We start from the raw sequence: 26,181 nt of genomic DNA on the forward strand, positions 1-26,181 counted from the left end.
TCAGGAGGTATTGCCGATAAGTTGCTGAGATCGAAGACTCGCCTCCACTTTGGGCTTTGTAGTTAAAATATTTCTTTTGTTTTAAAGAGCAAGACCTGTATGTGAATTTTGTGGCTTTTCACTAGCTTGCATGAAATAAGGGGTTGTGTGGTTATGTGATGAATTCAGGGTCATTACCACAACCAGTCTCAATGCAGGAGAGCAGTCCAGTTTTGGCTTTTGTCTGTGTGAGACAGTTGCTGATTTGCCAATAAGTCATAGAATCCAGTAGTTCACATGTGACTCTGGAGCCCTAGCCACAGACCTTTTGAAAATTGGATCTCACTGATGCCAGAAAGAACCAGAAACCTGTCTCATCTGAGTCCTTTGGGCTTATCAATACCTCATTTTCAGGAGTATAAAGAATGCTTTGTGTGCTGAGCTGATACGCTCTGCTGGAAGAAACGTGCCAACAAACTTAAAGAGAAAAGAAAATAGAAAGGCCATGTAGACACTGTCAAAATGAAGTGCCACGTTTTGATTCCCTCTATGGGGCTACATCTTTATGCTGAACAGACCCAGGGACATCAAAATGCTGGTTTTGCTTCTAAAGTAAATGCCTCCTGTGTCTTTTATATTCTTTTCTGATTAGCAATCCTGTGTATTAACAGGCTTCAAGTGCCAATATGCTTAACTTTATTAGGAAAGAGCACAAGCCTGTTCTTCCCAAAATAGATGAAAACTGTATCTATTTTTCTACTTATAGGTGTAGTAGTTAGAACCCATAGAGTAGGGGTTGGGGTACGCTTATTTCTTGGGTTTTAAACCCCAGCTCAGGGGTCTCAACTTCTTTACATTCAGTGTTGGCTTTTTCGAAAGATGGAGATTTTGATGGCAGATCTCCAAACATTAAACCAGACAGCAGAAACATCCGTGTAACTGCTCCTACTGTAAAACCATTTCTTGTAGCGTCTCTAAAGCCATCCCACAGTTCTTGCTATAGTCACTGTCACCTTTCGGCATGGTGTTGCTGTTTCAGTAGATTTACTGTTCTGTCCGTATTCTTGTATATACTCATGAGGAGATTACAGCGCATTTCCACTAAACACACTATCTTTCTATGAATACTCTGCTTCTTAACACTTGTTCTAAACTTAACACTTGTTCTAAACTCCCTGCTCTGTACCCCACTCTGCAAACCCATGAATCTTAACATTCCATCTGGCACGCATAACTGAAATGGTGAGTTTTACTCTGTTGTAACAAACATAAATTTTACACAGAGAAGAAAACTTGGCAGCGTTTTTATGTGCCTTTTGAGCATGCCTTGGCACACTGCCTTCGCACAATATTGGCACCTTGGATAATCTCAAGAAAAATCACATAAATTTTGTGCCTTGACATCTCCTTTGGCAAAATCTGAGTAAATTTGGTTTCTATAGAATTATCAGTGAAATAGCTGTGACCTCTTTAATGGTGATTGGCTGTGTAACCCTTACTGCAAGTTGGATTCTCCAGGAAATCAACTCTGAGAAGATCAACAATATGAGGGGTACTAAGGAGTATTCTTGGGGTCAAGAAGTGTGGAAAGAATGGGACAGAAAGGACATGGCAGAGGGAGGGGTTGGCTGGGGTTCCCTCTAATATGGGCTCAGACAAGCCCATGGGAAGCTATGAGGCTAATGTGGGGCTTTAGACTTGCACCAAATTGGAGTGAGGGAGCAGATTCTTTATCTAGGTGGACCAGTCACTGAATACAGCCTGCCCTATGAAGAGGCAGTGACTTTGGGTGACATGGCTCTTTTCTGTTGAGGCAATTCCCATCTGGCACAGAAGGCTATCATCTGACCATCTTCTCAGCATTGGGGGACCAATCCTTCACTCTTGAAGTGGGGATCTGGGTGGCACAGCATGGTACATATGACAAAAACCAAGCTAGGAGCAGCTTATGTGAACAACTTTGTTTTCCTTTATGGTGGTCAGTGGTTTCCAATGGAAACAGAGCTATGGCATGAATGGGTACAGTGAGAATTCCTTTTCTTTACTTCCATCACTATCACACAAAGTTCCACTGCACCCTGATGATGTTGATTTAGCAAGGAAACCACTGTATAATTCTATTTATATGAAGTTCTAGAATGGGCAAAATAGAATCTATGGTGAAAAACATCAGAACAGAGCTTGCCTCTGAGAGGCGAGGGGAGCAACTGGGTAGGATCAGGAAAGAAATTCCTGGTAATGTTCTATTTTTTGACATAGACATGGGTTACATAGATGTATGTATTTGTTGAAACTCAGCGAATATAATTTAATATTTGTGCATTTCATTGTATGTAAATTTCCCATCAAAAGAAAAATTATAAACAAGCATTGAACTCTACCTAACAATTTGCACACAGAATATTTAAGGGTAAACTGCTGATGCATTTTACTTTGAAATATGTCCAAAAGTAAGATGGGTTGATGGCTAAAGAATGTGTACGGATAAATGTAATGATGTAGTAAAACAAGCACAGTAAAAAATGAATGGCAGCATCTGGGTGGTGAGTATATGAGTGTACTGTAAAATTCTTTCAACTTTGCTCTTTGACAAATGGCGAAATAAAATGTTGGAATAGAGACATTTCAGGGGTAATCAGGCAAATTCAATAAGGAGTGGATATTAGGTGATATTAGAAAGTAAGTGAAGTCACTCAGTGGAGAAGGCAATGGCACCCCACTCCAGTACTCTTGCCTGGAAAATCCCATGGACGGAGGAGCCTGGTAGGCTTCAGTCCATGGGGTCGTGAAGAGTCAGGCACGACTGAGTGACTTCACTTTCACTTTTCACTTTCATGCACTGGAGAAGGAAATGGCAACCCACTCTAGTGTTCTTGCCTGGAGAATCCCAGGGACGGGGGAGCCTGGTGGGCTGCCATCTATAGGGTCGCACAGAGTCGGACACGACTAAAGTGACTTAGCAGCAGCAGCAGAAGTCACTCAGTCGTGTATGACTCTTTGTGACCCCGTGGACTGTAGCCCACCAGGCTCCTCCATCCATGGGATTCTCCAAGCAAGAGTACTGGAGTGGATTGCCATTTCCTTCTCCAGGGGATCTTCCCAACCCAGGAATCGAACCCAGGTCTCCTGCATTCCAGGCAGACGCTTTAACCTCTGAGCCACCAGGGAAGCCCTAAGGTGATATTAGGGAATTATTTTTGCCAGTTTTCTGCAGTTTTAGTAATATCATGGTTATGTATGAGAGCTTAGTCTCAAGAGAAGTAAGCTTATGTATTTGGTAATGAAGAGTCATAATGTCCACAACTCATGTGGAAATTTCAACAGAAATTTAAATAATAGGACAAATAAAGCAGAATGTTAATGATTGTTGAATCCAGACCATGATGACTCAGATGTTTATTGTCCTTTCTTTTCATTATAAAATACTGAAAAAGTAACCAGTAGAAGTAATGATATGATATGTCAAAAAGGCAGAGAATAGAAACAATGGAATCTCTACACTTGAGAGACTTAGAGTTTACAGTTTTTCTTCAAAAAGAGCTGTGCACGTGTGCCAAGTCACTTAAGTCGTGTCAGACTCTGTGTGACCCTGTGGACTTTAACTTGCCAGGCTCCTCTGTCCATGGGATTCTCTAGGCAAGAATACTGGAGTGGGTGGCCATGCCCTCCTCCAGGGGATCTTCCTGACCCAGGGATCGAACCCACATCCCTTACATCTACCTGTACTGGCAGGTGAGTTCTTTACCACTAGCGCCGCCTGAAAAGGCCACAGGAGTGGCAGGAATCTGTCACTGGACGTGATTCAGAAGCCCAGGTCATCAGCACTGTCTTCTTGCCTTCTGCCTGATGTTGCTTCTCTGGACTGTTTTTATTTCAGAGTTTGAATGTGAACATGACCTTGCCTTTTTGTCCTGAGTCTGGACTACATCGTTTGTGAATTTGCTGCCCTAGCTTTTCACCATAGAATAAGATCTGAGTTTTTAGATTCAGTCTAGTCACTGAAGCTTAATGCCTGAGTTTTGCTTCACTAAAGACTCATTAGACATTTAACAGCAAATTGACTGCCAAAAAGAAACGTAGGTGGAAGAGTCCATAAAACACAGCAAAGTGTCTGTAATCATTCAGGCTTCGCTTCTGATGTGGGACAACACCCTAAGAAATGACACAGAAACAGACTGCACATAACTCTGGGCCTCGGGATGAGACTAGGGGAACAGATGTTCTCACAAAGACCAAGTAATTATGGCCACAGGGCTGTGAATGTATTGGGAAGCAACATTTGGTTATCTTCTCGGTCTCATTTTATGTTTGTGTCTGTGTCTGGGCACACTTAGGGCTGTGTGAGTTTGTTCCAGGAGCTGGAAGGCCTTCTTTGGGAATATTATGCTTTGCTTCATTTCATTGAAAATTCCTCAGCTAACATACTTTCCTACTATGGAATCTATCTCTCAAAGGATTTTTTTGGCTGAAAAAAAGATAAATTTCTTGATAAAAATGTAAATACAATGACTCTTAAGCTGCTTTCATTTTAACTTTGTATGATTCCTGGTGAAAACTTGGTTGCCGTTTACATTGGATGCTCTAGATCTGTGAGCCCCAAATCTGCCCGTTCTCGAGGCTTTCATGGAGGGCTCTTTTAAAATGTGGATTCTTGGCTTCACCCCAAATTCCACAGAATTAGGATCTTGGGTGATGCACCCTTGAATTTTTTAAACTTCCATGTTACTCAGATGGTAAGCAAGTTTACAGACCTGTAGAACAGTGCTTCTCAAACTTTAATGTGCATGTAAATCACCAGGACATCTTGTTAAAAGGCAGATTCAAATGCAGTAGGTCTGAGGGGCTGTTGCTGGTCTGCAGATCCAGTGAGTAGTGAGGAAGTAGATCATGTCCCAGTTATTTTCCCTAAAATCAGGATCACATCTTCCTTTGCAGAGAGTCTATTTGGCCAGCATTCAGCATGCCACAGATTTTCATCTCTTTTCTTGATATCTCTTTGCTTTGAAATATTGCTTGAATATTTGATAATTGATAGTTGATAATTCAGATTAGGGTAATCATTCACTTCAGTGTGCCCAGCAGAGTTCTGGTTTATGCCTATCATCCTGCCACATTTACTCTTAGAAGTCTCTCCATTTGGAAGATAAATTAAAGAGTTGCCCTTTCTAAGCCCGCAAACATTGAGAAGTGATATGGTATAATGTACACAACAGAGGTTGCGTGACCAAAATCTTGTGTGGATTGGACTCCTGGCTTCATTATTCCACACTTCATCTACAGCCTTAAACAAGTCAAGCCTCAGTTATGTCATGTGTAAAACAGAAGTGGTTTATTCTAGGATTTATAGAAATGATAAAGAAAGCTTCTAGTACAGTGACTGGGATATAAAAGCAAGCAATCATTTATTTAGGCCCCTGTTTCTTTACCGTCAATGAAGTGAACATCTAGTCTACTTTGGAATGAAAAAAATAGAGTGCTGCTAGTGGGTTAGGATCAGAAGCAGCTATAGCATTAAAATGACACATCTGCTACACTCGTTGTTCAGTTGCTAAGTCATGTCTGACTCTTGCGACTCCATGCAGCCCACTAGGATTTCCTGTCCTCCACTATCTCCTGGAGTTTGCTCAAGCTTATGTCCATTGAGTCGGTGATGCCATCCAACCATTTCATCCTCCATCACCCCTTCTCCTCTTGTCTTCAATCTTTCCCAGGATCAGGGTCTTTACCAGTGAGTCAGCTCTATACATCAGGTGGCCAAAGTATTGGAACTTTTGCTTCAGCATCAGTTTTCCCCATGAATATTCAGCGTTAAATTCCTTTAGGACTGGCCAGTTTGATCTTGCTGTCCAAGGAACTCTCAAGAGTCTTTGCCAGCTACACTTGTGTTTCTGTGCAAGCCTGATGAGCCTCCTATAGAATGTATCTCTGAACCTAATAGTCCCATTTGATTTCTATGTTGTGTGTATTTAGCCCTATGCTGGTTGACTCAATCCTGAACTAGGAAAATAAAGGTAGCAACATTTATGAGACACCAACTATGTACCAGATGAAGGGAATTCCAGACTGGAACAGATCACTAACAGTGTCGTAGGACAGATATCAGTTCAGTTCAGTCGCTCAGTCGTGTCTGACTCTGCAACCCCATGAACTGCAGCATGCCAGGCTTCCCTGTCCATCACCAACTACCAGAGCTTGCTCAAACTCATGTCCATTAGGTCAGTGATGCCATCCAACCATTTCATCCTCTGTCATCCCCTTCTCCTCCTGTCTTCAGTCTTTTCCAGCATCAGGGCCTTTTCCAATGAGTCCATTCGTGGCATCAGGTGGCCAAAGTATTGGAGCTTCATCTTTAGCATCAATCCTTCCAATGAATATTCAGGATTGATTTCCTTTAGGATTGACTGGTTTGATCTCCTTTCAGTCCAAGGGACTCTCAAGAGTCTTCTCCAACACCACAGTTCAAAGGCATCAATTCTTTGGCACTCAGCCTTCTTTATGTTCCAATTCTCACATCTATACATGACTACTGGAAAAACCATAGCTTTGACAAGATGGACCTTTTTTGCAAAGTAATGTCTCTGTTTTTTAATATACTGCATAGGTTGGCCGTAGCTTTTCTTCCAAGGAGAAGCATCTTTTAATTTCATGGCTGCTGTCACCATCTGCAGTGATTTTGGAGCCCAAGTAAAGTCTGTCATTGTTTCCATTTTTTCCTCATCTATTTGCCAAGAATATGGGACCAGAGGCCATGATCTTTGTTTTTTGAATGGTGTGTTTGAAGCCAACTTTTTCACTCTCCTCTTTCACTTTCATCAAGAGGCTCTTTAGTTCCTCTTCACTTTCTGCCATAAGGGTGGTATCATCTGCATATCTGAGGTTATTGATATTTCTCCCAGCAATCTTGATTCCAGCTTGTGCTTCATCCAGCCTGGCATTTCGTGTAGAAAATTTTAATCCATCTATAAACAGAAAGAGTTAACAAATTTCCTGGGAAAACATCTACATCCAATATTTTAGATCAGAAACTTCATACAAGGACTTCGATGCAACTGCAAAAACAAGAAGAGGAGGTGGGCAGGAAGAGAGAAAATGTGGAGCCTTGGTTATACTCTTAGGGCAATAAAATCCCCATGAAAACACACTCATCAATGAAAGAAATTTGAAAAAGATATGATTGATGATTGGCTCCTAGAATTTCCATCAATTACATAGCTATTTAGGTTCACCTGGATGATTTCATTACCTTGCTGTAACATGATAGAATATTGTGAAGAATTAGAACATTTGGGATTCCCATTTGAGTGTTATGGCAGGGTTTTCATTTATTAGAAACCTATTTGCTGACAAAGGTTTATCTGGTCAAAGCTATGAGTTTTCCAGTAGTCATGTATGGATGTGAGAGTTGGACTATAAAGGAAGCTGAGTGCTGAAGAGTTGATGCTTTTGAACTGTGGTGTTGGAGAAGACTCTTGAGAGTCCCTTGGACTGCAAGGAGATCCAACCAGTCCATCCTAAAAGAAATCAGTTCTGAATATTCATTGGAAGGACTGATGCTGAAGATGAAGCTCCAATACTTTGGCCACCTGATGTGAAGAACTGACCTTAGAAAAGACCCTGATGCTGGGAAAGACTGAAGACAGGAGGAGAAGGGGACAACAGAGGATGAGATGGTTGGATGCATCACTGACTGGATGGACATGAGTTTGAGCAAGCTCCAGTAGTTGGTGATGGACAGGGAAGCCTGGTGTGCTGCAGTTCATGGGGTCTCAAGGAGTCGGACACGACTGAGCAACTGAACTGAACTGATCTGAGCCAGGCATGTGCTATATTTGTGTCAGCCTACTGAATATCCAGAATAATTTCATGAGGTAAAAATTATTATCTCCATTTTATAGGAATGAGGAAATTGAGACACGGGAAATGTAATCTCATGCAGGGTCTCATAGCAAGTGAGAGAGAGAACTGAGTTTGGGTAAGTCTAGCTCTGAGATCCTTATTCTTAATCACCAGATAAGGTTTCTGTGTGTGGTTGGTTGTTTGTTTTTTAATCGCTCCATGCAGCTTCTACGATCTTATTCCCCCAAGCAGGGATCCAAGCCAGAGACCGGCAGTGAAAGCGCTGAGTCCTAACTATTGGAACACCAGGGAATTCTGTTTCTGTACATTAATTAATGCTGCCCTTAAATGACATTTTATTATGCTACAATCTAACATGATCGAATTTGGGGATTGGGCTCCACAGCAGGGACTATGTGAGTGCATCTAGATATGAAGCTAATGAAGCAATCCACTGACTTGACTTGAAGCTGGGGCAATTAGACAAAGTGCATGTATTTATTTTACATCTTTATTGGGGTAAAATGGAACTGCTATAATAAACCGCACATATTTAGAGTGTACAATTTTATCTGTTTTGACAAATGTAATACACCCATGAAACCATCACCATAATCAAGTTAACAGTTATTTCTCTCTCTCTAAATTGTCCTATAACTCCTTTGTAATCCATTCCTCCCTCTGCCAAAATCCACAGGCAACCACTGATCTGCTTTCTGTCCTTATAGATTAGTTCTAATTTTTTAGAATTTCACATAAATAGAATCACACAGTATGTACTCCTTTCTGCCATGCTTCTCTCACTCTGCATAGTGGTTTTGAGATTCATCTGAACTTCATTTTGTTGAGTATACCAGCTGTTTGTTTCTTTTTATTGCTGAGTAAGCTTGCATTGTAAGGACATACCACAAGATGTTTATGCATTTACCTGTTGATGGACACGTGAGCTATTCCCAGTTTTTGGCTATTACATATAAAGTTGCAATCAACATTTGTTTACAAGTCTTAATGGGACATAATTTCATTTCTTTGGGGTAAAAACCTAGGAGTGGACAAGCTAGGTGGTATGATAGGTATATACTGAACCTACGAAACTGATAAGCTGTTGTAGAATTTTATGTTCTCAATAGCAGTTCTCCATATTCTCATCAACACTTTGTATTGTTGGTTTAAAAATGTGTATATTAGCCATTCTATTGGGTGTATAGTGGTATTTCATTCTGATTTTGATATGCATTTCTCTGTTGACTAATAACTTGGACATTTTTTTAATATTCTTATGGAAAACTAGATGTTTTTAGGTAAAGTGTTTATGTAAATTTTTCCTTATTTAAAAAATTAGAGTATCTTCTTTCTATTGAGTGATAAGAATTCTTTATACTAATAGATTCTCATATAAGTACTTGTCTGATATGTATTTGGCAAATATTTTCTCCAGGTCTGTGGCTTGTGGTTTTGTTTTCTTAGGGGTTCCTTTCAAGCAGTAAACATTTTAGTTTTGTCAAAGATTAATTACAATTCTTTTTCTCTGTGACTCAAACTTTTTGTGTTTTATCCAAGAAATGTTTGCTTTCTCCAAAACTATAATTCTCGTATTGCTTCTTGTAGAAAATTTTAGAGTTTTATGTTTCAAATTTGGATCTGTGATTCATTTTGAGTTAAGTTTTATGTAGGGTGTGAGGTAAGGGTTATGCTAATTTTTTTTCTTTATAGTGTATACAGCATCATTTGTTAAAAAGACTTTGTCTTTCTCCAAGGAATTGCCTTGGTATTCTTGTAAAAAATCAATTTATTGTATGTGTGGGTTTATTTCTGGATTCTCTATTCTTGTTCATATATGTGTCTCTTTTCATCAGTACCAAATTACTTTGATTACTATAGCTTTATATAGGAATTTTTGAAATCAGGTTGGGTAAGTCTTCCAACCTGGTTTTTCTTTTTAAAAAGTTCTTTGGTTTTGGTTAGTTTAGGTCCTTTGCTTTTCTATATATGTTTTAAAGTCAGTTTGTCAATTTCTACAAAAAAGTCTGCTGGAATTTTGATTGGTATTGAACTGAAACTAGCATAGATCAGTTTGTTATCTTAATGATATTTAGTCTTTCAATCTATGAATATGGTATGTCTTTTCATTTATTTAGATTTTCTTTACTTTCAGCAGTTTCTGTAGTTTTCAATGTGGACATCTTTGATTAGATTTTTCTTTTTGGTACTACTGCAAATGGAATTTTTTAAAATGTAACTTTTGAATTGTTTGCTTCTTGTGTATTGGAATTCAATAGTTTAAAACATTAGTTATGTATCTTGATAAATTTATTTTTATTAGTTCGAATCTCTATTTTGTAGATTCTCTGAGATTTTCTACATAAGCAATTCTATCATCTCTACTGTAGTAGAGAGGAAGTACTTCTTCCTTACGGATCTTTATTCCTTTAATTTATTTTTTCTTTTACCTTCTCTGCACCCCCTCTTTTAAAAAATGACTGCAATGGTTTAGGTTCCCCCTTTCCCTGCCAGTGTCATGTTGAATAAAAGCAGTGAAAGTAGACATTCTTGCTTTGTTACTAATTTCAGGCGATAAAAATTCAGTCTTTCCCCATTAAGTATGATGTTAGTTGTAGGTTTTGCATGGGTGCCCATTATTAGTTTGAGAAATTTCTCTAATATTCCTAGGTTGTTGAGAGTTTTTGTATTTTTAAATTGTGAATGAGAGTTGAATTTTATCAAATGCTTTTTCTCCATCTATTGCATTGATCATATAGATTTTCTCCTTTATTCTATTAATATGATGAATTATGTTTTCAAATGCTAAACCAACATTGTTTTACTGGGATAAACCATACATGGCCATAATGTATTTTGATATTTGTTTATACATTTTGGACTCACCCAATATTTTGCTAATGATTTAAAAATCTATATATTTCAGAGTCTTCCGGTAGTTATTTAATTTTTTTCAAGAGTTTTTAGTTTGCTCAGTTGGAGGCATGATCTGGAGTGGGCTTATGATGCTATGTGAAACATGTGGAAACAAAATGTGTCCTTTTTTATTAATAAAAGATTTTCAAATGATTCTTTAGGTAAATATGGGCTGCTTGTTTGCAACTTATCTCAAATATTGGTAAGTAGTAGACTTTCCTTTTGCTGTATTCATCTAGCAGGATGCAAACAGGACCATTCTTGTGCAAGCTGACTGTAATTTGCTTAGGAAGCCAGATTTTTTTGTTGTTAGTTCATTGTTTTATGAATAATGAATGTTGAAATATATAAACTATTTAACTTCTCAATTCTGGGCTTTATTCTTTTAAGATCTATTACCACAGGCACTTGATCTGGCAATGAGAACTTGCTAAGCAAGTAGAAGATTATTGAGTATTAGAATGCTTGTGGAATTATGAAACATCAGATTGTGTTGTCCCTGGAAGTGGGAGAGATTGTCTTCTTTGGAGATTTTACATAAGGTTGATTTTTTATTTTACTCTTAAACAATTATTCTTATCAGAGGTAAAGATATTGGCTAGAGAAACTTGTATGTCTACTTTTAGCTGATGAAAGAGAAGTCTGAAGCAATGTGACCTTTCCTGCTAAGATGCCAAAGAAGACTTGGTTGAAGAAGTCAGAAGGTGTGTGAACAAATGCACACATTTTGAATCAGTTGAATGTGGATCTGATTATTGGCTTTATAGCTTACAGACCGTCTTTGTTCTGGACACTTCCACTTTTTAAGCTCAAGTTTCCTTTGTACTGTGCTGTGCTTTATCACTCAGTCGTGTCCGACTCTTTGCGACCCTATGGAGCCTGCCAAGCTCCTCTGTCATTGGGAATTCTCCAGGCGAGAATACCGAAGTGGATTGCCATGCCCTCCTCCAGGGGATCTTCCCAACCCAGGGATCAATCCCAGGTCTCCCGCATCGCAGGTGGATTCTTTACCCGCTGAGCCACAAGGGAAGCCCAAGAATACTGGAGTGAGTGGCCTAAACCCTTCTCCAGCAGATCTTCCTGACTCAGGAATCAAACTGGGATCTCCTGCATTGCAGGCAGATTCTTTACCAGCTGAGCTACCAGGGAAGCTCCAAGTTTCCTTTATCCACTTATAAAGATCTTTGTCAGAAGTAAGTGAATAATGTATGTAAAGTCCTGGACTTACAGTAGCGATTAAATAAATGTTAATTTCTTTATTTTCATAGATCAGTATTTAAACACTGAAACAGTGTATTCATCATTTTTTGAGAATTATGTTAAAAAGTCCAAATTTCTTTGACAATTTTTCTTCTTTTCATGTAATTAGTTAAATTAACGTTTTTGGTCTTTCTGTCTCTGTCTTGACTGTAAACTCCATGAGGACAGCAAAGTCGTCTACCTGGGCCCTGGTTGCATTCCCAGATATTTACATAGAAATTGGTATATAATAAGCAGTAGTATTTATTTCTTAAACAAGTGAATAAATACTACTTGAAAGTCATTCCTATAAAACTGTGGGTCTCTGGAAAGTGTCTTAATTGCCTGTTTTTCCCCAACAGAGGCCAAAATACCACAATATGTTCCAAGCAGCAAAGGCTACGAGAGTGAAAAAAATACACACAGATGGCCAGAGGCAGTTCAATTCATTCTTCTCCATTTCAGAAAATAACTCCCGAAATAGAATACTTTTTTGGCGAGGGATATTTTGTCTTGTGAGGTGACTGACAGTTCAACCATAAAAGTCTTGGTTATGAATGTTGTGACTATCAGTTTTTATAAGTTTATTCTGAATGGGCAGGACATTCCTTTTTCTTCTGTAAATTTCTTCAAGCTTAGTGTCTGTTTAACTTCGTAAAAGCACCTTGTGCCTGAGATTCTGGCTATTGAAACCATTCAAAAGAGACTCTGAATGACATCAAATCAGATCTCTACAGGAGTGTCGCAGAATAAAGGACTGCTTATATACAGTTCTTTATATTGATTGAACCCAGAAGAGTCCTTCTGAGAGGCATATAAGTACAATGACAGGAGGTGAAAATAACTGGCTGGCTTCTTGTCTGGCATGTTAAGCCAATTAGTGATAAAGTACACCTGGAAGCTGAGTTTTTTCCATTCCATTCCTGTTTTCAAGAAAGGTATACTTAAGAAATAAAGCTGAAAAGAAAGAAAGAGCAAGAAATGCATCCTGTTTTATTTATTTATTTTTCACCATCTTAAAATTTTCCTTCAGAAATAAATGCAAGAGTGTGTTTTTGGAAACCATCTGAAAAAAAAAAAAAAAAAAAGTGTGCTTCTGTTTCCAGTAGGACTTGAGCCAGGATTGAGATAATATTAAGTTTAATTGACAGCTCTTCGGCACAAAGACTAAAAATTCAAATCCTAATTCCTCTCTGCAAGTGGAATTTTTCTTTAAGATTGTTAAATAAATATGTTTTCGGAAGATTGTAATTAAGTGTGAACAGATGGTGATTTTTAGCTGAGATATTAAGTCTAGGTATTTAATAGAATCATTTTTCTGTTGGACTCAGTAGGTGTGATGTAGTGTACTGGTTGGCAAGACATCAAGTTTGTCAAAGCTAATTGGAAACTATGATAGAGATCAAATTCCTTATATGGTTTTTAGGACTGAAGAAGGGTTACAGTTAGGAAGAAGATTACAACACCATACTTCATTATGCCAAAACTTATGCTAGGAATCTGTAGACTCAAGAATGCCAAAACAGAAATATACTTTTTCCAACAAACAACTCTGTAGTGGAGAAAATAGGGCACTGGATCCTCGGTCTTCTGACTACTGTGCCTTTTGCTGATTTAGTGACCTGGGGCTGGTCCTGAATCCCTCTGGGCCTCAGAGTTCCCATTTTTCAAATGGAGAAGCATTGGAGTTAAAATGCAATTCAGTTATTTTCCAAAAGATCTTCCAGCTGGGATGGTCTTATTAGATCAATGGACACTCCTGTGGCTTTTTGCCCAGGCTAGTGTATTGTGGGATACTTTTGTCTTCTTATGAGTGAGTGTAAAGTGCTATTTGAAACTTTAAACCACCAAGATTTCAGTCAGCATCCTTCTCCTTTATACATTTTATATTTAAGAGTTTGAAAGGTTAAGGGATGTATAAGCTACAAATTTCAGAAAAATTCAGGAGCTGAACTCATAGATAAGAATATGTCAGGGGAAGTTAAGCAGCTCTGGGATTTGTAAAAAAAAAAAAAAAAAAAATTCCATTAGGAGAGCATGAAGGCAGCAACCAGAACATTCCCCACTCCTCCTGCCCATGTGGGTAAGGTGAAGGACAGACCGAAGATTAAGATCTGGGTAGCACTGAGGAGTTTTCAGCTTTCATATACCATCTAGTCATGTTATGTCTATAATATATTTATTAATAAATAAAAGTTTTCTCTGAAAAACATGTGGCCAGTGTGTAGGCTAAAAGATTTTTGGTTAGACCAAGGCATCGGAACTGTTGTGAAGGGAACTTCACAGAAAAGATAATATTTAATGAAATGAATGATCTGGGGAACTCTAGAAGGACAGGCATATGACCTAGGAGCAACTGAATATAAAACTTTACTCTTCAGAAACAATCGTGAACAATTCAGAAACAGTAACATACAATTTCACTAAAGGAGAAGGAAAATCACGTCTTCACAAGCCCATTGTTTGCCAAGTATGTAAGTTACCTAGAAAGAGATAGTTATAGTCATTGTTATCCCCAATGTCTTAGCCTCATTATCCTAAAGTACATTTTCCTGCAATCACTGTCAGAATTAGGTCTGTGTTTTAACTAATGGATGTTCATAAACTTGGAGGATGATGGCTTCTCTGAGAGGGAGCAGGAGACTTGGGAGATGGTAACACTTTCATGACACACAGCCCCCCATTTCCCTAGAGGGAAATCGGGGCTGTTAGAGCAACATTCCTACTTGGTTGTGGCTGAATCAGGTTGGGCACTGGACCCCTTTACCCAAAATCTCTGGATGCTTCTGTCTGAGCCTGTAAAATTGGCCAGAAGGATTGTAGGTCTGCTTTGGGTGGTGTTTCCTACAGTTTTAATTCAGTTCCGTTCAGTTGCTCAGTTGTGTCCAAATGGACTGCAGCACGACAGGCCTCCCTGTCCATCACCAACTCCCAGAGCTTGCTCAAACTCATGTCCATTGAGTCAGTGATGCCATCCTACCATCTTATCTTCTGTCATCCTTTTCTCCTCCTGCCTTCAATCTTTCCCAGCTTCAGGGTCTTTTCCAAAGAGTCAGTTCTCGGCATCAGGTGTCCAAAGTATTGGAGTTTCGGCTTCAGCATCAGACCTTCCAAGAATGAAAGTGAAAGTGAAGTCACTCAGTTGTGTCCGACTCTTTGCGGCCCGTGGACTGTAGCCCACCAGGCTCCTCTGTCCATGGGATTCTCCAGGCAAGAATACTGGAGTGGGTTGCCATTTCCTTCTCTAGGGGATCTTCCCAACCCAGGGATCGAACCTAGGTCTCCCACATTGCAGGCAGACATTTTAACCTCTGCACCACCAGGGAAGCCCTTAAATACAAGAATACAGTCTCTCAGAAAACCTCCTATAGAGACACAGAACTTCAGATCCAAGTACTAACATCAAAGATTTCAAGGGAGGAAAGGAAGCCAGGTTGAAAGAAGAAGGGGGAGGAGGCGAGAGGAGGGGGGGCAAAAGGGGTGGCCTTACAGACATCTCCTGCCACCTACAGATACCCAGGTGTTATGGGATTTTTCCCTGGGCCTCCAGAGAAGGGAGGACTGGAACTCGGCCCTACCAGAAATCAGACCAGACCAGAACCAGAATTCGAGTTCTCTGCCAAGAGGAGGTGATCAGTCTCCAATCCTCAGCTCAGGCTGAGGGCCCTTTGACGAGATTCCTGCATCCAGGACTGGGGGACTAGAAAAACGGGGAAGGATAGGAAGGGTTAAAGAGAGGAAAGAGAGAGGGAAGGGGAGAGAGGTCAATGAAGTCTCTTGTTCCTTACCGGTCGGAGCACTCTGGCCAGTTGTCCGAGTCAGGAGGAGACCAGGGACAAAAGGGTCCCAGTTGCAGCTGCTGAGTCTGGTCCATTGGCAGGCAAGCTGGCCCCTGAGTACCCCGAGTCGTCAGGATGTCAGTCTCAGCGAAGAAGAGTCCCTGCCAGAGTTGCCATTTGTTGCAGGAAGAAGGAACCCTTCCAGGGCCCGAAACTGGGCTCTTGTCTAATACTTGGAAATGAATTGTCTGAGGAGACACATGTGCTGACAAAGCAAGAGACTTTATTGGGAAAGGGCACCCGGGCAGAGAGTAGTAGGGTAAGGGAACCCAGGAGAATATTCAGGACTGATTTCCCTTAAGATTGACTGGTTGGATCTCCTTGCAGGCCAAGAGACTCTCAAGAGTCTTCTCCAACATCACAGTTCAAAAATATCAGTTCTTTGGTGCTCAGCTTTCTTTATGGTCCAACTCTCACATTCGTACATTATTACTGGAAAAACCATAACTTTTAGACAGACCTTTGTTGGCAAAATAATGTCTCTGCTTTTTAATATGCTGTCTAGATTGGTCATAGCTTTTCTTCCAAGGAGCAAGTGTCTTTTAATTTCTTTTTGTTGTTGTTGTTCTTTTTTTTTTTTTTATTTTTAAAATTTACAAATTGTATTAGTTTTGCCAAATATCAAAATGAATCCGCCACAGGTATACATGTGTTCCCCATCCTGAACCCTCCTCCCTCCTCCCTCCCCATACTATCCCTCTGGGTCGTCCCAGTGCACTAGCCCCAAGCATCCAGTATCGTGCATCGAACCTGGACTGGCAACTCGTTTCATACATGATATTATACATGTTTCAATGCCATTCTCCCAAATCTTCCCACCCTTTCCCTCTGCAACAGAGTCTATAAGACTGTTCTATACATCAGTGTCTCTTTTGCTGTCTTGTACACAGGGTTACTGTTAGCATCTTTCTAAATTCCATATATATGTGTTAGTATACTGTATTGGTGTTTTTCTTTCTGGCTTACTTCACTCTGTATAATAGGCTCCAGTTTCATCCACCTCGTTAGAACCGATTCAAATGTATTCTTTTTAATGGCTGAGTAATACTCCATTGTGTATATGTACCACAGCTTTCTTATCCATTCATCTGCTGATGGACATCTAGGTTGCTTCCATGTCCTGGCTATTATAAACAGTGCTGCAATGAACATTAATTTCATGGCTGCAGTCACCATCTGCAGTGATTTTGGAGCCCAAGAAAATAAAGTCTGTCACTGTTTCCATTGTTTCCCCATCTATTTGCCATGAAGTAAATAGAGGAAAACAACAGAATGGGAAAGACTAGAGACCTCTTCAAGAAAATTAGAGATACCAAGGGAATATTTCATGCAAAGATGGGCTCGATAAAGGACAGAAATGGTACGGACCTAACAGAAACAGAAGATATTAAGAAGAGGTGGCAAGAATACACAGAAGAACTATACAAAAAAGATCTTCATGACCCAGATAATCACAACGGTGTGATCACTCACCTAGAGCCAGATATCCTGGAATGTGAAGTCAAGTGGGCCTTAGAAAGCATCACTACAAACAAAGCTAGTGGAGGTGATGGAATTCCAGTTGAGCTATTTCAAATCCTGAAAGATGATGCTGTGAAAGTGCTGCACTCAATATGCCAGCATATTTGGAAAACTCAGTAGTGGCCACAGGACTGGAAAAGGTCAGTTTTCATTCCAATCCCAAAGAAAGGCAATGCCAAAGAATGCTCAAACTACCGCACAATTGCACTCATCTCACACGCTAGTAAAGTAATGCTTAAAGTTCTTTAAGCCAGGCTTCAGCAATATGTGAACGGTGAACTTCCAGATGGTCAAACTGGTTTTAGAAAAGGCAGAGGAATCAGAGACCAAATTGCCAACATCCGCTGGATCATGGAAAAAGCAAGAGAGTTCCGGAAAAACATCTATTTCTGCTTTATTGACTATGCCAAAGCTTTTGACTGTGTAGATCACAATAAACTGTGGAAAATTCTGAAAGAGATGGAAATACCAGACCACCTGACCCGCTTCTTGAGAAATTTGTGTGCAGGTCAGGAAGAAACAGTTAGAACTGGACATGGAACAACAGACTGGTTCCAAATAGGAAAAGGAGTACGTCAAGGCTGTATATTGTCACCCTGCTTATTTAACTTCTATGCAGAGTACATCATGAGAAACGCTGGACTGGAAGAAGCACAAGCTGGAATCAAGATTGCCGGGAGAAATATCAATCACCTCAGATATGCAGATGACACCACCCTTATGGCAGAAAGTGAAGAGGAACTAAAAAGCCTCTTGATGAAAGTGAAAGAGAAAAGTGAAAAAGTTGGCTTCAAACTCAACATTCAGAAAATGAAGATCGTGGCATCTGGTCCCATCACTTCATGGGAAATAGATGGGGGAACAGTGGAAACAGTGTCAGACTTTATTTTTTTGGGCTCCAAAATCACTGCAGATGGTGATTGCAGCCATGAAATTAAAAGACGCTTACTCCTTAGAAGAAAAGTTATGACCAACCTAGATAGCATATTCAAAAACAGAGACACTACTTTGCCAACAAAGGTCCGTCTAGTCAAGGCTATGGTTTTTCCAGTGGTCATGTATGGATGTGAGAGTTGGACTGTGAAGAAGGCTGAGCACTGAAGAATTGATGCTTTTGAACTGTGGTGTTGGAGAAGACTCTTGAGAGTCCCTTGGACTGAAAGGAGATCCAACCAGTCATTCTGACGGAGATCAGCCCTGGGATTTCTTTGGAAGGACGGATGCTAAAGCTGAAACTCCAATACTTTGGCCACCTCATGCGAAGAGTTGACTCATTGGAAAAGACTCTGATGCTGGGAGGGATTGGGGGCAGGAGGAGAAGGGGATGACAGAGGATGAGATGGCTGGATGGCATCACTGACTCGATGGATGTGAGTCTGGGAGTTGGTGATGGACAGGGAGGCCTGGCGTGCTGCGATTCATGGCGTCACAAAGAGTCGGACACGACTGAGCGACTGAACTAAACTGAACTGAACTGAAATAGGTACTACATTTCCCATGTGGCCTTGTGATTAGCTGTGGCCATGTGACTAAGTTTGGGTCAATGGGAAGTGAGAGGGGTGAAAATATATCATGTGTAGGTAATTTTCTTAGTGATGAGCCACTTGCCCCGGATGTTCTCTATTTCTTTCCCATAGGCTGAAATGCAAACATGCTGCTGGGGAGGTGCTCCAACCGTGTGCCCGAGGATACCACCCTAGGGCTGGACAGGGAGACTGAAGGGAACTTAGTTCTTGGAAACCCTTGTACATGGAGCTGGACAGGTCACCTTTGGGAGCATAAAATATATACATACTTTTTTTTTTGCAAGGGAAATTTGTATTTACTTCTATAGAAAATTCTCCATAAATAGTATTTTCTTCATAGCTGCACTTTTGATAAAAGTGGGGTTTTTTTGATAAAAAGATAACTTTATCTGTCATGATCTTGACGTCCCATTATTATTATTATTATTTTTAATTTATTTATTTTCAATGGAAGGATAATTGCTTTACAATATTGTGTTGGTTTCTTTCCTACATCAACAGGGATAAGTCATAGGCATACATATGTCCCCTCCTTCTTGAACTTCCCTCCCATCGCCCACCCCATCCCACCCCTCTAGGTTGTCACACAGCCCCGGTTTGAGTTCCCTGAGTCATACAGGAAATTCCCCCTGGCTATCTATTTTATATGTATATGTATATTTTATATGTATATGTGTCCATGCTATTTTATATGTATATGTATGTTTTATATGTTTCCATGCTATTTTATATGTATATGTATATTTTAGATGGATGTGTTTCCATGCTATTTTATATGTATATGTATATTTTAGATGGATGTCTCCATGCTACTCTTTCCATTCGTCCCACCCTCTCCTTCCCTGCCCTGCATCCATAAGTCTGTTCTCTATGTCTAAGTCTCCACTGCTGCCCTGAAAATAGGTCCATCAGGACCATCTTTCTAGATTCCATATATATATGTTAACATACGATATTTGTTTTTCTCTTTCTGACTTATTTCACTCTGTATAATAGGTTTTAGGTTCATCCACCTCATTAAAACTGACTCACATGTGTTCCTTTTTATGGGTAACATTCCATTGTATATATGTACCACAGCTTCTTTATCCATTCATCTGTTGATGGACATCTAGATTGCTTCCATGTCCTAGCTATTGTAAATAGTGCTGCAATGAACATTGGGGTACATGTATCTTTTTCAGTTATGTTTTTCTCAAGGTATATGCCCGGTAGTGGGATTGTGGGGTCACTGGTAGTTTTATTCCTAGTTTTTTAAGGAATTTCCTGACTGTCCTCCATAGAGGGTATACCAATTTACATTCTCACCAACAGTGCAAAACTACAATGAGATATCACCTCATACCGGTAAGAATGGCTATCATCAAATCTTCAAACGATAAATGCTGGAGAGGGTGTGGAGAAAAGGAAACCTCTTACACATACTTTTATTTTCTTTGAGATCTATATTTCTGATCTCTCTGGTACTGAAATCCAGCTCTACCCTAAACAATACACTCACTGCATAGCCCTCTATTTCATTTTCTTCTTAGTGGTTATCACCATCTTGATTTCTTTACTTGTTTATGGTCTCTCTCCCTTCACTGAAATGTAATTTATATGAGAGAAGAAATTTTATGTTAACTTCTGAATCTCCCATGGTTGGAACAGAACTTGGCACAATAAATATTTGTTTGCTCAATAAATACTTGCGAATGAATGAATGAGTTGTAATTAGTAAATAGTGATTAATGCATTAGATATAAGAGTATCTTTGAGTGGATCATTACAAAGCTACTGAGGTAAAAGATAACTGAAGATCTGTAAGAATGTGGCTCTGGTTTGAATTGCATCGTCTTCTTTCACTGGCGAGTCAAATTGTTCTACCTTGCACCTCATACCAGCTTCACTGATAAAGGCCAAGAAGGATGGCTGTTTTGAAAGTAGCAATTTTTTAGCTCTTCTATTGTTTCAAATGGGATAATCTGATGGGATAGGAAGAGATGAGAAGAAATGGGCAAAAGGTGACCAAGAGCAGTATGCTTCTTCTACGTAAAACTTGAGGTCATGACTAGGGTGACAATATTGTTTAGTGGCCATACTGCACACCTTGGGAGTGCTATGAATAATTAAACTGGCAGTAAGTGCAAACAGGAGCTGTGTGAGCAAAGCTGGGTTACTACCTTATTAACGCACAGAGAAAACTTGCTGTCTTTCTTTGAGAGACTGTCACTGTGTATTCGAGAAGAATGGCACTCTCCAGTATTGAATGAGTGACAAGCTTACCACGAAACACAGAGTGCTCTTAAGTTTTCTTCTGTCACAGAATGTTTTGCTGAAACATGAGTTAGGTCACTCAGTACGTCAGCTCCCAGAATGGTTAACCTCCGCATTCATTCCACTTTGAGCCATTTAAGAGTAGGAACTAAAAGTTGACCAGTAGGCCACAAGACAAAAGAACCAATTATTGATAAAGGGTTTCAAGATCAAGAAGGCTTTAATGCAGCAGAATTGTTTACAAGGATTTACTTTAAGTCATAATCTAGAGGTGAAAAGGACACATATTAGGGCATCTATAAACTGAGAAGAGCAGCTGCCAGCTCATGGGAGATTAAAGCATTTCAAACAGAGGGTCATGGAAATGAGCAAAATATGAACACGAAAAAGAGATGTGATAGAGAGGAAAATAAGGAAACACTTTGCAAAAGGAAAGATATATTATATACATTGTGAGGAATTTTGTATATTACATACCTGGTGAGAAATTTTTTAAGTCATCAAAGTCACAGGGACCTGTTATGGGTTATGGTAGAGTCTGTGGGGTTTTTTGCATGGATTCTCAACAACCCTATAATATATGCAATGAGATAACAGAGCAGTGGGATTCATCTGGTCATTCATTACACACATATTTATCAAGGGCCTACCAACCCCTGATGAATTGTTGGTGTGACAGGGTTATCATTTTATTCTAGTGTTAGGATAGGTATCAATATATTAAATTTACTCAAAGAGAGATCACATAGATTCACACTTGGTTCAATACGTAAGAGTCATACAAATGAGGAACTCAGCCAAAAATGATGTTTACAACCAATTCTGTAACGAGGGAAAGCCACAGAGGCGCATGGTGCCATGGTAACACTAATTTGCCCATCACACCTGTTCTCTGAGCCTTTTATCTCATAAGGAACGATGCATTCTCTCTCACAGTGAAGCAGGATGCAGTCTTGATTCCCACAGGGCCATGTTCATAAAATGGTGAGATTTTGGTGACTTTCACTAGTCAGTAAAATCCTTTTACCTGTGTTTACTATAATTGGCAGGGAGAACAACAAAGCAGGTGAGAGCCAACTCGACCTTGAATAAAAGAGTATTGTTGGGAGAAAATTTGGAAAGGCAGACCGAGGTTTCTGATTGAGTAAAATCCTACTGGGTTTCAGGGGAAGTGATCAATTTTTAGAGTAGGCTCTGGACTACAGTGGTTCTTACCATGCTGAAGAATACACTTGAAATGCAGATTTCTGGGCCCATTCCCAGAGATTCAGATTCAGTGCATCCAGGGTGAGGTGGAGAAAAACTGCATTTTCTTATAAGCTCCCCAGGGGATTCCTGAGCACGGCATCCTTGAACCACACCTTGGGAACCACTGTCCCGGGAAAACCACCCCATTACCTGACAGCTTCTGATGGGATTGCAGAGACCTGAGGCAGCTTTTTGGAAGTAACCTAGCCGCATGCTTACAGAGGACAAGCTGCTGCTTTAGTTTTCCATCCCTAATTAATAGAATCTGGAGCCTACAGTAGCTGGCATGCAATTTAGAGCTATTTTAAGCAAGACAGAACACATGATGTGCAGCTGGAAACCACTATCTTGAAGTATAAATGCAGCTGCAATTTGTATTCAGTGTCTTACAGATGCGGCACCGCAACATGACAGCATGTTTAAAGCCCGTAACGCCAGAGTGGTGACCTACAAGAATCTGATGAGCTCAACCTGCACCAGGACACGTGCAACCACTATTATTTCTTAAAGTTTATGGGCATGTAAATATGCAACATGACCAAAGTTGAAGTGCTTCAGCTGTTCATTTCAACGGAGTGCTTTGTATTTTCCAAAATCACCCATGAATCTATGTGTTTTTGTTTTTCTTCATGGGCGATATTACAGTCACCATGTTGTATTAACATGGTGTCACAGCAGCTTTAACTTTCTGATACTTGTTTGCATTTAGTGAAACATGCCAGTGGAGAAATCTGCAGAGGATGACTGTGGCTGATTTGAAATTTTCTTGGGGTTCAACCTTTGTGTTTGCCTCACCTGGCAGAACAGCTGAATATACCTGTATGCATGTTTATGGAATTAGGCTAGACTGATTTTGGAGACTTCATGGAAGTGGCATTTGAAGAAAATGCCAGAGAGTGCATGGAAATTTGTGTTTGCCATGTGGTCCATCCTCCTCTGAGGAAGCTATTTCAACACAGATTTGTCACACTTTCTGTCACATGACTTTGTCATCTGGGTCATAACTGCCTAGATCAGAGACTGGTGCCCAAATCGAACACAATCATTTAGAAGAAGCTGACAATTAATCCATTTGTTTGGGGGATCTGAGTGAAAGATGTCCCCAGGAAGCAATAAACATCTGTGTTTGAGGCAGTGATCAGATGTCAAGGGCTTGCTCCTCAAAGTATGATCTCTAAGTCTGTGCTGACCTGTGAACTGTCTGTTACAGGTATGTGAAGAGACAAGTACTGACGCTGAGAGGAAGAGTAAAAATTTTCAGTGATTGAGCATCACCAGAACATCTGAGCAGTTGTATTAGTTATTAGTTATCTATGAACACAAATTATCCCTAAACTTAGTGACTTTAAAAAGCAATAAATATATTTATCATTTCACACAGTGTCTGTAGTTCAGGAAATAAGGATTTGCTTTAGCTTCTTAGCTGCTGTTCCTTCACCTGTCCCATTTTTATTAGAATGTGTCTTCGCGTGTGTCTCTTTGGTTTCCTCTTGTTTGGAACTCTCTGGGCTTCCTGGAACTGGATGTCTGTTTCCTTCCCCAGATTAGAGAAGTTTTCAGTCACTATTTTTCAAACAACTTTGCTGGCCCTTCTCCCTTTCTGAGACACTTACAGCGTGAATTTATAATGTGAACGCTACTCTGCTTCATGTTGTCCCTACTGTCCTTAAAATATCTCCACTTTCTAAAATTCTTTTTTCATTTGCTGCTCTGTCTGGATGAGTTCCATTGTCTTCTCTTCCAGCTCATTGATTGATTCTTCTACCTCATCCAATCTGCTCTGGTGTATTTTTCAGTTCAGTTGTAACTTTTGTTTGGTATTTTCTTAAATTTTCTCTCTCCTGAAGTTCTCACTGTGTTTGTCTACTTTTCTCCTCAGTTCAGCAAGCATTTTTATGACCACTACTTTGAAATCTTCATCAGGTAGATTGCTTATCACCATTTTGCCTAGTTCTTTCTCAGTTGGGTTTTTTTTTTTTTTTTTGATCCAAAGAACCTCTGAAAAAGAACTAAATGAAGTGCTGAAGTCCCCTCTGTGCACCCTCCTGTTTTGGCAGGGCCGTGGCTGCTGTGTGGTATGCTGGTAGGCAGGGCTGGCCCCTGGAATGGCTGTAGGGCCCAGCCCTGGCAGCTGCTGGGCACGGTGGGTGGGATTATTGCTCTACCAGCTCTGAGGCCCAGCTGAGGTGCAGGGGTGGGCAAGGCTATTGGTGGTGTGTGCCTACTGGTGCTAACAGGCTAGATGGAGATTTCCAGGATGGCAGCGCTGTATTAGCAAGGTAGCCTGAGATTGCAAAAATGGCTTCCCTTAGTGACTGGGGGCATCCCAGTCTGTGGAGAATCCTATCTGTCTGTCAAATGCTTCAAGATTAGTAAGGGGGCCACCTTCACCTGTGGTTCATGTGTTTTTCAGTCGGGTGTGTTCGAGCTGGTTTTCAGATCAGTTAGTTTATGTGGGGGTCGTTTAAGGGCAAGTTTTCCATTCCTTTCAGTTGTGTGATTTTCCTGGGCATATTCCCTGAAGTTTTCAAAACCAGGTATTTTGGGGGCTTGTCTCTCCTACGCAGTATCTATGCACACACCTATGCAGTATGTGTGCCTGATGTGGAGCTCAAATCCCTTGCTCTTCAGAGACAATAATCATACCTTTGTGAGTCTTCTCGTTTTGGACCCAGGTCTGACTCTAACTTCCTGTTTGCTATGACCACTTTCCATCCCAGTGATCCAGGGGTAGGCCTGTGATTTAAACAGGCCAAGCAGAGACCTGCCCTGGGATTTTACAAAGGACACGAGGAGAGAGAAAAAGATTCTCCTTTTCTTGGATCATAAACCTGTAAAGACGGAATTTCCAATCAGCAGGTTCTTATGGCTCTTGAAACCTGTTTTCAGAGCAGAGAATGAAGCCAAGCAGAGAAAAACAAGATGAGAGGCAGATGGAAAGACCTGACATCATTGCTTGTGTGAATTCTGATGTTCCTGAAGCTAGATTCACCCCTGTCCTTCCCAGGTATATGAGTCAATAATTCCTCCTTTTTTATTAATTAACTAGTTGATAATTACTTTTTTAAGCTTAAGCTAGTTTGAGTTTCTGGACTTTGTAACCAAAAATTACTCACCATATAGTTGATCAGATCTAGCAATTTACAGAGTCACATAGCATAATTACTCATTCATTCTATTGTTCTTCCTGCCCATATTTGTTAGATGTTTTTATCCATAAATAGGAGTGTTGGGGAAACACTGATTGAAACTACACGACAAGATAGTAGCCACTTGCATGAGTTATCTTAGAACAGGTGGTCCTTGTAAGGAATGTGGAACGAACAAACTACCACCAACCAGAAGAATTTGAGAAAGATCCAAAGGAGAGAGGAGACGCCGGTCCTTATGTCCCACCAACCTCTCAGAATCCTTCTCACTGGACTCCTTATTAGCTGAGTTATGTGTGCATTACCAGAAAGGACCCTGAGTCAGGATGGTTGGCCAAGGACAACTCGGAAATTAACCTCATCACCATAAAACTTGAGACTGTGAGCCACGTGGCAGAGAAGTTCTCCTGGGTTCCCTTACCCTGCTGCTCTCCATCTGGGTACCCCTTCCCAATAAAAGCTTTTGCTTTGTCAGCACGGGTATCTCCCCAGACAATTCATTTCCAAGTTTTAGACAAAAATCTACTCTTGGGCCCTGGAAAGTGTCCCCCTTCCTGTGACAGGAAGATGTCTTCATCTATTTACAGAAAAAAATTATTGAGTACTAATTATTGTGCTTTGATTGTGCTAGATGGTAAGAGTTACAAAGAAGAGATAAAGTATAGCTTCTGT

At 40.2% G+C, this 26,181-nt stretch overlaps 1 long non-coding RNA gene and 1 other non-coding gene across 2 annotated transcripts in view; one reads left to right on the forward strand and one right to left on the reverse strand.

Annotated features, from left to right (window-relative positions):
- The first annotated feature begins 2,140 nt into the window (after positions 1-2,140).
- Positions 2,141-26,181, forward strand: part of LOC139185644 (uncharacterized) — a 99,618-nt gene continuing 75,577 nt past the window's right edge. The window contains exons 1-2 of the long non-coding RNA XR_011569144.1: positions 2,141-2,214; positions 7,875-7,951. This is a non-coding gene — a long non-coding RNA (uncharacterized lncRNA). The remainder of the gene's footprint in view (positions 2,215-7,874; positions 7,952-26,181) is intronic.
- On the reverse strand, positions 3,076-3,147 carry TRNAS-GGA (transfer RNA serine (anticodon GGA)). The gene has a single exon. It is a non-coding gene; the product is annotated as a tRNA-Ser (tRNA).

This window comes from Bos indicus, chromosome 11, assembly GCF_029378745.1.
Source record: "Bos indicus isolate NIAB-ARS_2022 breed Sahiwal x Tharparkar chromosome 11, NIAB-ARS_B.indTharparkar_mat_pri_1.0, whole genome shotgun sequence".
NCBI lineage: Eukaryota > Metazoa > Chordata > Mammalia > Artiodactyla > Bovidae > Bos > Bos indicus.